At 45.2% G+C, this 15177-nt stretch overlaps 1 protein-coding gene across 3 annotated transcripts in view; it reads left to right on the top strand.

The window, feature by feature from the left end:
• Nucleotides 1-7246: 7246 nt before the first annotated feature.
• The window catches only part of GHR (growth hormone receptor), a 271425-nt gene continuing 263494 nt past the window's right edge, over nucleotides 7247-15177 (top strand). For 2 of the 3 annotated variants that reach the window (XM_072756984.1, XM_026016684.2), the window contains exon 1: nucleotides 7247-7699. The gene's annotated coding sequence lies outside the window, so the exon portion shown is untranslated. Of the gene's footprint in view, nucleotides 7700-12098; nucleotides 12117-15177 lie in introns of those variants that run through there. The other variant, XM_072756986.1, reaches the window with a different exon arrangement.

The following is a 15177-nucleotide window of genomic DNA, read 5'->3' as shown; positions in this document are numbered from 1 at the left end:
ATGATTTGTTAAACTATCACTTTTAAGTATTAGGCCTATGGTGTATGGGTTCCATTTATCTCCCAGTTCTGGCCCCCACAAGTGTTAGAGGTGAACCTGCATGGAATGAATAGTATTAAAAATGCAGTAGACTGCTTCTCTCTGTCCCCATTACTACCTTCTCCATTAGTTTGGTTCCTGGAAATTTTAAAGTTTTTAAATTTTTTGCCTCAGTCTGATGGTGTAAAAACAAACTGGTGGTTGCTAGAGGGGTGGGGAGTGAGTGAAGAAGGCGAAGGGGATTAGGAGTAGTACACTTAAAAAAAAAAAAGGAATAGTACACTTATTGTGATGAACATTGAGTAATGTATAGAATTATTGAATCACTATATTGTACTCCTGAAACTAACATAACACTGTATGTTAATTATACTGGAATTAAACACACACACACACACACACACACACACACACACACAAGATGGATAAGATAGTAGCCATGGCTACCTGGAGAGGCAGTAGAGGAGTCCAAAGAATGCACTCAGCCCAGAAAGGCTCTGGGTTCCCATCCAAACCTACATATACCTAATTGTGCACTTGGCCCACTCTTTCTGCTTCTCTAAGCCAGCTTCCTCACTGAGAAACAGAGGATAATTGCACTTCACAGAACTGCTATGAAGAAAAATTGATTTAATTTATGTGAATGTTCTTGGAATACTATACAGTATTAGGAAAACATATGATAAGCAAATTTTATGAAGCAAACGTAGTTTCTACAGACATTCTGATCTATGATTTGTCTACTATAATTGAGACCTATTCTACTCAGTTCTCAAATTCTTTTATTAAAGATATCATGCTTTCCTGTGGTAACATGTCTCAACCTCACACCTTGTTCAGCAAGTATGATAGAGGGCCAGTGACCTTGACAAGAGTACTTTACCCTGCAAGCCCTCTCTCTCTCTCTCCTCAACACAGTCCTTGCTCTACCTAAGGGTTTTGCCAGCCATGAATTCTCAAATTCCCTCATCTGACCTCTCCTGGCTTCACTGGATAGACCCTGGGTTGTAGGTGGGTCAGTTCCTTTTATGTGTTCTTCCCATTGGGTTTTCTGAAGCTCTCAGAGAAGTCTGATGAGCAAACTAGATTGGTAGTTTATTTAGTGATTTGAAACAGTCTGTGTACCTAATTTCTATAAAGAAAGTTGCTAAAAGAAACTTTTCATACTTCCTCCAATTTCTTTCATTTTTTTCCTTTTTTTTCTTTTATGTTTCTACCTCTTCTAAGAATAAAAAGAATAGAAGCAAAGAACAAAATAATATGTGAAGACAAAAAGTAGGAAGGGTTGAATGTAAAAGGAAAGAGGAGATAGGAAATGCCTGGATCAAGGAAAGTTAGCTAAACTCACATCTGTAGGGTGTAGGCTGAGTGGTGAATGGAAGTTGCGTCAGAGCTGGGGTTCCTACCCCATCTGCCAGACTCCAGGGCTTCAGCCATTTCCATTACTGCATAAGACCTAGGTGGAAGCTCATGGTTCTCTATCTTGTGGTGTCCATAGTGGATTGAATTTGATACTGAGAACAGCAATTTATAAAGAATTTTGAGGAATGAGAGTGCACACTCAGGTAGAAGACTAGGATGATGTTGGGTTTAGAAACCACATCACAGAAGAAGTATTAAAAAGGTATGTATACATTTGGCCTGAAGAAGAGGTAACTTGCAGTGAGACATGTGAAAATGTGTCTCATAAAAGAAAAATAAATTTTATATGTCTAATTTTGTCCCTATGAGCTTTAGGGATAGAACTGAGTATAAATAATAGAATAGCAGAGTCTGGCTAAAGTACTTTTTTGAATATTTTTTTTAATTTTTTTTTATTTATTTATGATAGTCACAGAGAGAGAGAGAGAGAGGCAGAGACACAGGCAGAGGGAGAAGCAGGCTCCATGCACCGGGACCCCGATGTGGGACTCGATCCCGGGTCTCCAGGATCGCGCCCTGGGCCAAAGGCAGGCACCAAACCGTTGCGCCACCCAGGGACCCCTGGCTAAAGTACTTTTAATGAATAGTATAGTCACAAAATGGAATGTGCAAAACATTGTTTTTGTTTTTTAAATCTTTACACTTAAACAATTTAAAGGGGAACATTCACTCAAGAGTCTCTATTGAGCCCTGTCTTACTCTGTTTCTTGCCACCAGGTGACAGTCTATAGTCTGACACTGCTCAGGCCCTGAGCTTTCCTGTGGGTAGCTCGGAATCCACCAAAGAGTCAAGACAATCATGTTTCTTTTAGCTTTTATGAGCTCTGAATTGAAATAAGTACTCTTTTTATAAAAAATTCACAAATTAAGTGATGATTTATTTGAAGCTTAAATTCTAGTTCTGGGACCTCCCCATAAGTCTTGGCTAAGAATTTCTAGATCATGAAATAGGTTTTCCCATGTTGCCTTCCAGTTGAAGAAAGGTAAATACCTCCCTAATTTGTTTTCCTCCTGTTATGATTCCCTTTCCATTCTCTCAACCAAGGCATTTGTGAGCCAGAGTCGGGGATGAGGATGGAGAGATTATCTTGCTCAGGGACCACTTACAATGTGATCACAACTATTCCATGTCCAATTCCACTAAGGCACTGGTGAGTCCTGGGCAATGAAGGAATCCCCAGGATTCTTATACCTGTAACCTGGCGTTCCTCAGCCTCTTATCCTGTTATAATTCTCTACAATCAGCACTTCAGTGATTTGCTTATTTCCTGTCTTTATTGTCTTTCCTAACTAGAATGCAAGCCCCATGAGGGCAGGGTCTTTGTGGATGTGCTGTATAATTTTTATTGCCTGATGTATCTTAAGTTCCTCGAACAAATTTGTGGTGTATGCTCCCTAACATCAGTTGAATGAAAGAACCTGGTGGATGGGACTTCAGTGTTAGTTTAAAAAAACCCTTTAAAATAAGTTTGTTTTATTTTTAGAATCTTGTTACTTTTACCAATAAATATTGTATTAGTCCAAGTTTTCTAGAAACACACACACACACACACACACACAGACAGAGAGAAAGAGACAGGAAGATAGACATAGAGATTTTATTTATTTTAAGGAATTGGCTCATGCAATCATGGAGTTGCCAAGTCCAAAATCTACAGGGCAGCCTGGCAGGTTGGCAGGCTGGAGACCTAGGAAAGAATTGATGGTTCAGTTTCATTCCAAAGGCAGTTTGCTAGTAGCATGTTCTCTTCTTCTGGAGAAGCCAGCTTTTTCCATTATGACCTTCAACTGATTGGATGAGGCCCACCCACATTATGGAGGGAAATCAGATTTACTTGAAGTCTGCTGATTTAAACATAAATTTCATCTTGGGGCACCTGGGTGGCTCAGTGGTTGAGCATCTGCCTTTGGCTCAGGTCATGATCCTGGGGTCCTGGGAATGCGTCCTGCATCAGGCTCCCTGAGGGGAGCCTGCTCCTCCCTCTGCCTATGTCTTTACCTCTGTCTCTGTGTCTCTCATAAATAAATAAATTTTTTTAAATAAATGTAAATTTCATCTTAAAAATACCTGTGTAGAAATATCTAGAATAATATATGAAGAAGTATCTGGGTACCATGGCCTAGCTAAGTTGACATATAATATTATCCATCACAAGTATCAATCTAATAATTTTAGAGCTGAAATGATCTCAGATAGGACCCCCCTCATTCTATAGACCAAGAAATTGAGTCATTTTAGACAAATAACTGGCTTACCCAAAGTCAAAAATGACCCACACAGTTCCCCAAGGCTCCTGAGTTCCTGAGTTGTTTTTCAACTGCAAATACTACAAAAAGAAGCAGCTGCAAAATGGTGCTTCAGGTGTTTTGGTCTCTGTTTTGTATTGGGAAAAAGCTCTGGCACTTCAGAGTGTACAGAGCAATGGAAGCCATGCTCCAATCCTAAATAACTTCAGACATAGGACCTTATACAGTGGAGTTGTATGGTTTGGAAAGATACCATCTGACCTAGATATTTACACTTGAATATGCATAATCTGAATCATGTAAGACTTGGTTTTATTGTCTTTAAAATGCAGTTTATATTTTCAGCCAAGCTGTAGTAGAGGTGTGCAATAGGGTAGGGGAAGGGTGGGCTATAATAGGGTGAAATAGGTTGGCTAAGAAGGGACCCATTGACAAAGTAATATTTGAGTGAGACTTAAAGAAGTGAGGGAGGATCTCTGGGGAGGATCCAGTGTGTCTGGAGCAGAATGGGTGACTGAATGATGGGAAGAGCAATAAGTACATGAGGTGTCATGGATCATTTTGAATTTTACTCTGATTTAAATGGAGAACCATTGGGGAGTTTTGAGCAAAGGAATGCCCTTAATATGACTTGGTTGAAAAAATAATTTCTTGGGGTGCTGGGGTGGCCCAATCACTTGAATGCTCCACTCTTGGTTTCTGGTCAGGTCATGATCTCAGGCCCCACATTGGGCTCTGCAGTCAGTATGGAGTCTACTTGAGATTCTCTCCCCCTCTTCTCTGCACCTCCCACTCATGCTCCCTCTCTCTCTAAAAGAAATAAAAACAAGTATTAAAAAAGAAGAATTTCTCTGGCAAGTTTGCATAGGAATCTGGGTTGGTGGGGGGCCAGAGTGGGGGAGGGTGTTGATGTAGGGAGACTAGTGGAGTTGGGAGACCACAGTAGTAATCGAGGTGAGATTATGGTGGTGTTGGTCATAGAGGGACTCATGAGAAGTGAACAGATTCTGAATGTGGCAGTTAGGAGCTCTGTATAGAGATCTGGGTTTCAGATAGAAATGTGGGTCGTATAAATTTTTGTCCAATTTGGCTAAACATTTATTGGGCACTCTGCCATTTGCTGAGCATTTAACCTAGACATTTTAGGTACAAATATTAAGAATACATGGTACCTCCTTCAGGGTTCTATAACTACTGGGGAAAGTAGACATATTAATAAAAACTGAAATGTAACAAAAGTAGGTGTAAAGGCCCATGAGGATGCAGACACAAAGAAAAGTAACTAGTTCTTCCTCTGGGAAGAGCCACCAAGGATGTTAGAAACCAAACAATTGCACTGGAACTGGAAGCTTAAGGAGAATTTCCCTATGTGGTCAGAGTGGGATATTCCAGGCAGAGGGAAAGGATGAGTAAGTGCGAATGCACTTTTCAGGAGGCAAATGTGCTTTGACATTCCTTAACTTGTAACAAATTAATCAGTTTAAGACCTGACACACTCCCCCCCATAATGTGGAAAATAGGAAGAGGGATATACTGCTATAGACCTATATATAGTCATCTATGGGATCAAGGGACCTTTACTCATGGGACTTAAAAATAAAGACTGCCCTCAGTGTAAGTTGCAAGGTTACATCTGGTTCCCTAATATTTCATATTAACCAGTGTGCCTTTGCCTGTTCTGTCCGTGCACACTATTTTACCGAAGATGGAGCGGTAGCCAAAGCAGTCAGTCTACACTCTCCTGTCTCAGGGAATGAGGGTTACAGCTGAACCCAAAAGAAAAAAGAAGGCAATCCTCCTTTTTTAGCGTGGCCCTTAAATCATCTCAGGCCATAAACAATAGAACCTAGAAAATATTTTGTGAGTCCATCTGGCACATCCTAGACTATATCAAGATTCTCTGGGCTGGAGGATGGGGGAAAGGGGATAAGAAGGCACAGAAAGGACATTAAGAGAGAATGTGATTGTGCCAGGTCTGAAGGACCAACTTGGAAGGTCATCTCGGGCAAGAATGGAGTCAACATGCGAGGACTGTCTGGCTTCCACTCCGGTCACTGTTGCCCTTCCAGCCAGCATGGCACGTACTGACCACCCAGCCGGCATTCGGCCTGCCTGGGCCCTAATCTTTCTCTCTGTGGCCAACTCCCATTTTAAAAACTCCAGACACGGAGAAGCACTCCCATTGCTCTAGCAAAGCCTGGAACCCCAGAAATCAAGGGACTGGGGAGGGATCCGAGGGAAAGAAAGCCTTCTTGTACTCAGGTGGGATAGAACAGGACCCGGTCAAGATCAACATCCATTAGACAGTGATGACACATACCCCTTCCAGAATCTTTCCTCCCCTTCCTCTCATTCTGTCTTTCTTTGCCTGGAGACAGTTGAGACGTTGAACCACAGCTGAGACTCAAAAAGGACTCTAAGGAACAGAATTTTCCACTTCTTCGATTCCTTTAAAAATAGGAGTAACTTAAAAAAAAATTAAAAGTAGGAGTAACTTCTGTGACATCTGCTGCTTCAATCTTTGGCCCCGTGTTCTTGCCCTGACTCTTCCTGACTCTTGCCCTCCCTGGACTACTTGCCATGTCCCACTCACCATGTGCTACTCCCCACACCCTGGGGATCTTTTATTCCATTGCTAAGAATCTTGGTTTCTTTAGATTGTTGTTTAAACATTTCTCTCTGGTTATAAACTTGGCTTTGCGTTTGCGACCCTGGTTTTTTTTTTTTTTTTTTTTTTTTTTTTTTGAGTCCTTTAGTAAGCTGAAGCTGTTAGATAAATGACATTACAACTGGCTGTCAGCAGTAACGTAAACAGCTAACAACATAGCATGACTGGCTGCTCCTTCAGATCTCACACAACCTGGAACTGGACTTTTGTACTTTCTGCTGAGAAAAGCATGGGGTGACGGGGAGTTGGGTGCTTTACAGAATGACATGCCTATGCGCAAGGCTGTGAACTTTCTGAAGCACTTTGACAACTTCCCCTCTCACTTTCTTTCCCTACGGTGGAACCAGGTGCACAGGCTCGGGCTGGACAGAGGAGCTGGGTCCTGCACAGGGCAGTTCAAAGGAATCCCCCGGGGCGCACAGGAGGACCGTCCTCAGGCTGAGGCCTGCAGCCCCGTGCGGTGGCTTCGGGACCAACGTCTCTTCTAACATGGCCTGTGTTTTCTGCAAATTCACCTCTCTGTCTCTGTTCTCCAACCTCTAAAACAAGATCCTCTCCGCTTTTAGCGATCCTTTCAAACCCAGGGAGCAACAGTTTGGACACTGGTTGCAGGTGGCTAATCAGGCTTTCCGAGCTGCCCCCTCGCCCCCGGCTCCCGCAGACACTTCACTTTTCTTCCGAGCGTTCCTTTCAATCTGGCGACTGCACTTCTTGCTCTTTTAGGTCCTGCCTTCTTTTTGGGAACGGGGTGGGCGGAGAGGACGCGTCCTGCAACTACCAATATTTTCCTCTAGGAGGAGCCGCGCAGCGCCGCGCAGCGCCGCGCCGCGCGGGGTGACACGCACCGCTCCGACTCCGTCGCGGGGATCGCCGCATCCCAGCTCCTCGGAATGCTCGGCCCGCGCGGCGCCCGGCGCCTCCGCCGCGGGTCTCGAACCGGCCGCCGCGAGCTCCCGCCGCCCCTCGCCGCCGCGGCCCGGGCCGCGGGGGCGGCGTGACCCCCGGTGCGCGGCGGCCGCTCCCCACCCAGCCCCTGCCGGCCTCCCTTCCCGTTTCACCCCGCCCCCTCCTCCTCCCCGAGCCTGACAGCCCGCGAGCTGCCAAGCGGGGCGCAGCCATGGGAAGAGGAGGCGGTCTAGGGAGCGGCGGCGGCGGCGGCGGGAGCGGCGGCGGCGGCTGCTGCTGAGCGAGGCGGCGGCGGCGGCGGCGGCGGCGGCGGCGGCGGCGGGACCCCGGGCTGGGGCCACGCAGGCCGGAGGCCCCGCGCCCTCGGGCCCCGCGCGCGAGCGGACCGCGCTCTCAACCCGCAGGCGAGGCTCGGAGGTACGGAGGGGCCCGGGGCTCGGGCTCTTCTTTGCCCCGTTTGCCCGGGGCCCCGGGGAGGGGACCCTGGGGGCACCGGCTGTTTAGGGAAGTGGCGACCAGCTTTTGTATTTACACGAGTGATTTTCTTTTTCCTCCCCGGGGACTCGGGGGCTGGCCGTGCTCCCCTCCTCCCCCCGCAGGAGTTGTTTTCCGCGGGTGGGTCGTTGTAACCCGATCCACGCTGGGGGCGTGCGAGCGCGTGTGGACGCCGCTGGTGGGCGTCGGGCGGTTGGGGGCGACGCGCGAGCCGTGCCACGGGGGCGCCCGCGGGGGCTTCCTCTGGAGCCAGGATCGTTAAAAAGTCGTAAAAGTTTTGCGAGTGTTGCTACTCGACGTCCCCGCCGCGCTGGGGCCGGGACTGCGAGGCTCCCGCGGCCGAGGGGGCCCGGGGAGCGGAGGTCGCCGGGCGGGCGCGTCCCCACCGCGCGCCCCGGCCCGAGGCGCAGCGCCCCGTGCGCGTCCGTGCAGCCGCGGCGCGGGGTGGTGGAGCCGCGGCCGCCGGTCCCCGCGGGCTGCAGCGGTGGAGGTCGCGGGGGGCCGAGCACCCCCGTCCCCTCCAGCCCCCGACACCCCCGTGGGTACGAAAGCAGCCGGGCTCCAGGCGTGGACCCGAGCGCCCGAGGCATGACCGCTGCGGGCGCGCGGGGTCGCGGCCACTCCGGGGTGCGGGGCACGGTCCCCCACCCGCGCGGCCTGACGGAGCCTGCCTTGGGGGCGGGGGCTTTCCAGGTCGCCGGAGTGGGGGCGCGTCCTGGGCCGCGCCGGGGGCTGCTGACCTGGCCGGGTGGGTGTGCCCGGTGGGTGTACGAGCGCGCGGGTGTGTGTGTGTGTGTGTGTGTGTGTGTGTGTGTGTGTGTGTGTGCGCGCCTGGGGAGGCGGGTGGTGCCTGAGCCAGTAGGGCCTGGGGGGGGGGGGGGGCCGCGAGGTGCCGCCTGCCCGTTGGTGCTGGTGCGCCCGGAGACCTTGGAAGGGACAGGGAGAGGTAACGGGAGGCCAGAGGGTTGGGAAGCCGCGGGAGTTCCTGCGCAGGATTTAAATACCCCGGCCTTGAAACCACTGCTAAACCCGGTGCCTTTGAGGAGCTGAGACCTGGAGGTGGCGGTTCCCGGAGCTCTCAGGAGACCCCATGGGAGGACGAGGGTTCTAAGTCCCGTGTGCACGTGTAGGTACAGAACTCTGGAGCCCAGGCCCAAGCTGCAGCTGCGCATCTGAGATTCCCCGGGGTGCAACTGTGCACAGTCCCCAAACTAGGCGGTCTCTGGGGTGTTTACCCCTAAGAGTCCCTGTCATGTGTGCCTGGGCAGGCACTCCCCTATTCCTTCATACAGGTTGCGGCAGCTGTGCTGTGTGCAGCTGGTGTTCTAGGCTAGTGTCTACCTGGGTCACCCGCAAGTCCTTTTCTCTGGGGTGCCAAGGTGTATATACATAGACCTTGGAGATAATTAGTGTGAAATATTTTCCAGAAATTGTAATGCTGCATAGGAACAAAATAAAATGATTTAGTAGACAGGGTTGTTGGTTCCATCTTTTCTGTGATTGGGGATTCTGTTTCCTTTGGAGAAAAGCTTGGTGTTCCCAGATTATATTTCTTTCTTTTTTTTTTTTAAGATTTTTTTCAAATTTATTTATTCAGGAGAGAGAACAGAGAGAGGGGCAGAGGGAGAAGCAGGCTCCATGCAGGGACCCCGATGCGGGACTCGATCCAGATCTCCAGGATCAGGCCTCAGGCCAAAGGCTGCGCTAAACCGCTGCACCACCCGGGCTGCCCCCAGATTATATTTCAAGGGGTCTCTGGTTATGTACCGTTTCTCTTCAAATGGACTTCAGATGGGGCTGGAAGGGTGCGTTTCCACCCAGAGACCCTTGGAAAACATCATTTGTAGTTTAAGCATGGCTCATCCCTTATCTCCTTCTACCCTTGGCAACTTTTTGGTAAGTCTAAGGAAACTTGGTGAGTCAACATTCAGCTTTTTGCTTGGAGTAAATATGTCACAGTGAAATTATAGTTTTGGTTCACCGAATGCGATGGAAAGCCAACACCTAATAGGCAGAAGTGTGAAATCAAAGTCTATAAATACAGTGACTCTCCCGTGCATTTTTTTTTTTTCAAACTGAGCATGCAAATATTTGTTCTAGGCAGAGTTTGGGCTGTTTTTTTTGTTGTTGTTGTTAGTGTGTAAACAGGAGACTCCACATCATAAACCACTTAAAATGGATCCCAGGCATCTTCCCTGTGCTGTCTCTGGTGCTTGTGTTAACAGATGTTTACAGTGCTTGCTAACCTATGGGATCGTCATGTGGAGTATCTCATTAGGTCAGGACGTAATGTTTATAGCATAGTGTAATAAATGGAGCCCCACTTGCAGCCTGCTTCTGCCAAGTGCATGAAACACCCCAGCATGGAAACAAATCTTGAAGTTGGTCCAACTTGGCAAGCCTCTTTGGCTATCTGCTGGTGAGCATTGTTAATGTAAAGATAAATATGAGTGATACAGTAAGAATGTGGCACAGCCAATTGTTTAACTTAAAAAAACAGGCGTGAGTTATATTGATTAAATTTGCGAACCTGAAGATTAAGCTTCTCCGGTCATTCCACTGGTAAATTGCACAGTGATGGAGACTTGGTTTAGTTTTAGAGGACAATTAAAAATATGTCAGTAATGAAGATAACTTAGTGTGTTCACATGTGTCCATAAAAGCCTTCACTTTTTTCAAAAGAAAAAAAAAGAGAAAACCCTATAACCTCTGTGGTAATGATTTAAATAATATGAGATTTCAAATCATCTGATCACTTTCTGAACATTGAGTTGATATGAATTGAAGTTTGGTAAGGCTTTGGAGTCAGCCCTCTGCTCGTTGTGTAAACAGAGCAATGTAGGCTGTCTTTGGCGAGTGGTTTTTTTTTTTTTTTTGACCTTGAACAGTATGATTAATAACATGCCCAATAAAATGATTGATGAGTATAGTAATATAGTAACCAACTTCAGAGGTACCTATCAGGGGTGTGAACTTCCACCTCAGTAGTCCTTTCTGTAAATGGGCCAGCCCACCTCTTCTTGAAAATAATCAGCTGGGAATCTTGCTTCCTTGCTGGCTGGCCCATTTGAGTAGAGGTTCATTTTTAAAAAGCTCTGCTTTGTACTAAGTCAACATTTTCTTCTATCTATTGACCTACTGTTCAGTTGCTGGAGCAACACACAATGAATCTAATCTCTCTTCCCTTTAAGTGCTATATTTGAAAACAAACATTATGCCCCTTCTTCCTGAATTTTTTTTTTTTGCTTATCCTTACACCTCTTCTCACCCACAGTGGGGTCCCCACCCTGCCCTGCCCTGACAATATGCCCCAGAGTCCACATTCACGATATGTGTTTGTCATCTAAAACTCAGATATGGGTACACCTGGGTGGCTCAGTGGTTGAGCTTCTGCCTTTAGCTCAGGGCATGAACCTGGGATCCCGGGATCAAGTCCCACATCAGGCTCCCTACAGGGAGCCTGCTTCTCCCTCTGCCTGTGTCTCTGCCCCCTCTCTGTATCTCTCATGAATAAATAAATCAAATCTTTAAAAAAAAAAAAAACTAAAACTCAGATGTGAAATCCCTAGTTCTGGTCTTTCTGCCTCCATTAAGGCAGCTTAATATTCATGAGCTATGTTAGCCACCTGTTTATACTGTCCACTAATTTCAGAGCTGTAAACAAGATAACAACTTACTCTTTTTAGATTATTAGTCATCCATAATCAGAACATTATAATAGTTCAAAACAGTTTTTATGTTAACTGTACTTGATTAACAACAGAAAATGTTCTCCATTCCTGAATTTCCTATAACTCCATGTGTCATACTGTGTAGGTACATACAATTCTACATGGAATGATCATAGCTACTTAATTTCTCCTGGTCAAAGGAATACTAAGCCAAAAAAAAAAAAAAATACCAGAATGTTCTGAAGACAAGCAGATTGAAGTTGCATATCATAGATGGGGGTAGGGACTCTGAGGTATTCTTTTCCTGGATCTTATTGTGTTGCTTCCACAAGCATGAGTCAGTTCTAGCTATCAGGCTCATTCTATCCGAGTCTCAAAGAGTATGCCATCTGGCCCTAAATCAGGTGAAAGTACGTCTGACAGACGTGCTTCCTCAGGCAACTGCAACTTAAGATGTACATCAGGACATGGCTGAGTCAACAACCCATTCTTCTCCTGGAGGTCAATGGCTTATAATGTGGCAGAGAAGTCAAAAGCAGGTATATCACTGCGCCAGTTCTAGGAGAGGTTCCTGTCTCCTATTGTGTGTCTGGATCCAAGTTAGACCAAGGCTCTGAGGGTCTTCACTGACCAAGTTCTAGCCACCTTGGAGGAAAGAAGCAAAGCTGGTATGTACCGGGGGAGGAGGCGTGGATCAAGGGTAAGCTCTTTGGGGCCCATTGGACCTAGCCTGAATTTGAGCTTTACCACCAGCATGCAGATAGATTAGCTCCTCTGAGACTCACTTTTCTCCTCCGTGAAAATTATGATGCTTAACACCCAGGGCTGAGGTATTTAACACAACTTCTGTAGCATTTATGGCCTGTACTGCTCATTAGACACCTGCCCGATCCAATTGATTTCCCTTTTATGTATCTGTCTGGGGCTTCCCAGCTAAGTTATGTTTCCCCTGCTACCAGCTGAGAATCTGCCACAGCTGAGAATCTCCTGTCTTCTTGCAAGAAATGTTTATGGTTGATGATGATGACAGTGTTGTTTTTCTCAGCAAGTCTGAATGTGAAAGAAATAACCATTTTTCTTGGCAAAGAGAAAACAACCAACCTGTGATAATGGATTGACATCTGGGCCTATCAGAAGGTCCTACTTTGCACATTGACCTTTAGCCAGAACAAGGGGCCAGTGACAGTCTGTGTTCTTTGGTGAAATTGTTCGTGCTGTGCCCTCCTCTGTGTGTGTGTGTGTGTGTGTGTGTGTGCGCACCCGCGTTTGCAGTGAGATTCCTCACTAATCCGCTTGCATTACGATCTCCACCTAGATCACATTTGCTTCTTTATTTTGTTCTCATAGAAAGGGAGGAAATAATCAATGATAAAGTGCATTTTTAATCAATGATAAAGTGCATTTTTTAAAGTTCAAAATTTATTTTGATAAATAATTCAGATCACTTATTTAATAAGCTTCCTAAAAAATTTATTTCACAACTCCCTACCTCCTCTCTAGTCCCCACCTCCTGAAAAAAAAAAGAAAAAAGAAAAAGAAAAAATAAATTTAGAGCAGATCCACTGACAAGTACTTAGATGTATAATTTCCCAACCAAAGTTCTACTCTGATATTAGAAACCCTTAAGTTAGGATGGTATAATATGAAACAATAGTAAATGAGGTGTCAGGGAACCCCTCCAACGGGCTTTGTAATTTTTGCAAACTGTTGAACTTTCCTGGGATTCATATTTCTTACATGTTAATAACAGACAACAACAACAAAAACAAGGAATAAACAAGATGCCCTCTTAGGATTCTTTCTGGGGCTATAATTCAAATACATTTAATTATTGAATTTCTCTTTTCTCTCCATGCTGTTGGGACTTCGCTTGAAACCTCTAAGAACACCTATTTCATTTGTTTTCAGTTTCCTGGTCTACTTTTTCATATCTGTCTTCTTTGCTAGGAACGATTCCTTGAAATAGGAAATAAATTTCATTCATTTTTATATTTCCCCCCTCTCTGCTGAATGCTTGTAAACACAGTAGCCCTGGAAAGAGTGTTAGTTTAGTTAACATGAAACGCTTTGGATAGTCAAGCTGTAATTCAGACCACTTATTTAACAAGCTACAACAATTTTTAATATAAGCGTCAAGAAATAGTGTTTGCTTATTCCCTCACCGTTAATATTTTTAATCAATTAATTAAAACAGATAAAAGTGGTGTAATCATGGTTGTGCTTCCTGAAACAATACCAGCTCATCACGGTCTGATGCAGAAAATCCTTCTGAAAGTTTTCTTTTATTGTTTGTTTTAAGCTAAAGACAATTCTATGATGAGTACCAGACTCTTGAAGAAAACACAAAGGATTCTTGTCTAATTTCAACTTCTTTCTTCAGTGCTTCTCACTACTTTTTTTTTTAAGATTTTATTTATTCATTCATAAGAGACAGAGAGATGCAGAGACATAGGCAGAGGGAGAAGCAGGCTCCCTGTGGGGAACCTGATGTGGGACTCGATCCCAGGACCCTGGGATCATGACCTGAGCCAAAGGCAGACACTCAACCACTAAGCCACCCAGGCGCCCCTTCTCACTATATTTTAATAGAGGCAAATGAAGCCTTAGGTCAGGCACCAATTTTACTGAATAATGATTCATAAGAAGGCTGTGATTTTGTCAGAAATTGTTGGGTTGTGTCTTTTTAATTAGCATCCAAACCTACCTTCAAATACTTCATTTCAAAATCAGTAGATAATTTCTCCTACAGAGTCCTTAAAACTTCCAGATGTGTTTACTGCTTTGATTAGGCCTTGATTCTTTTGTGACTGACAAGACTTCAGTCAGTTCTCTTTAGAATAATATCGTTATAATCCTACTGAATTATACTTCTTAGATTGTGAATTTGTTTAAACATAAACAAGTCTATCTCCAGCTGGCTAGGCTTCTAAGTGAAAAATGTATCCTAGGGAAAATGCTTGCTTCATGGTGATTTGACACAGGTGGTGGAGAATACACTGAGAAAGCCCTTACTCAGTAGTAGAACACCAAAGGATTTTGCAATTTGAGTAGGTGCTTTTGTGTATTTACCTATGGTGGACAGCCTGCTGTGCTCAATATTTGCTCTAGTAACTCGTCCATGATTATTTCCTCCATTGTTTATAAAATGAAACATTCAAAGTGTATTATTTAAAAACTTTAAAGAACTAAAGAAACAGTTCCTTTAGTATATATTAGACATACCATAAAGTCATTGGTCCAAAGAAAAATTTATTTCTTCCTGCTTAAAAAAATGTGCTTTATCATAATAAGCATCATATCTATCTTTTTTCTTTGAGTTGCCATATAAAAAAAAAGGAGAGTGTGACCATTACAAAATGAATATCCTTGGTTCTCTCCCCACGTGCTTATTGAAACGAAAGGTGCTACTGTGATGCAGTAAAAAGCTCATCTCAAATATGGTGATGGCTGGTGATAAACTGTCAGTCTCCCAGTTCTGATTGCCACTGGGCAGGCAGCCCTTCTCCTTGGTGAGGATGATGGCATATGATCCTAATTCACCCTATCCGTGGCTTCTTTGGACACCTACAAGCTACGTCATTGTTATCCCAGAAAACCTCAATTTGGCAAAGCAAAGTGAAAAACAGTCTGGGAAGGCATATGTGAATGATAAATTATGAAGAGTACTGAAGAGAAAACCTCTACAGTGGCTTCTTGCCCTAGGGGTAAAAGAAGATACCAGAATCCTTG

This window comes from Vulpes vulpes, chromosome 4, assembly GCF_048418805.1.
Source record: "Vulpes vulpes isolate BD-2025 chromosome 4, VulVul3, whole genome shotgun sequence".
NCBI lineage: Eukaryota > Metazoa > Chordata > Mammalia > Carnivora > Canidae > Vulpes > Vulpes vulpes.
This window is presented reverse-complemented; position numbering and strand designations above follow the sequence as displayed.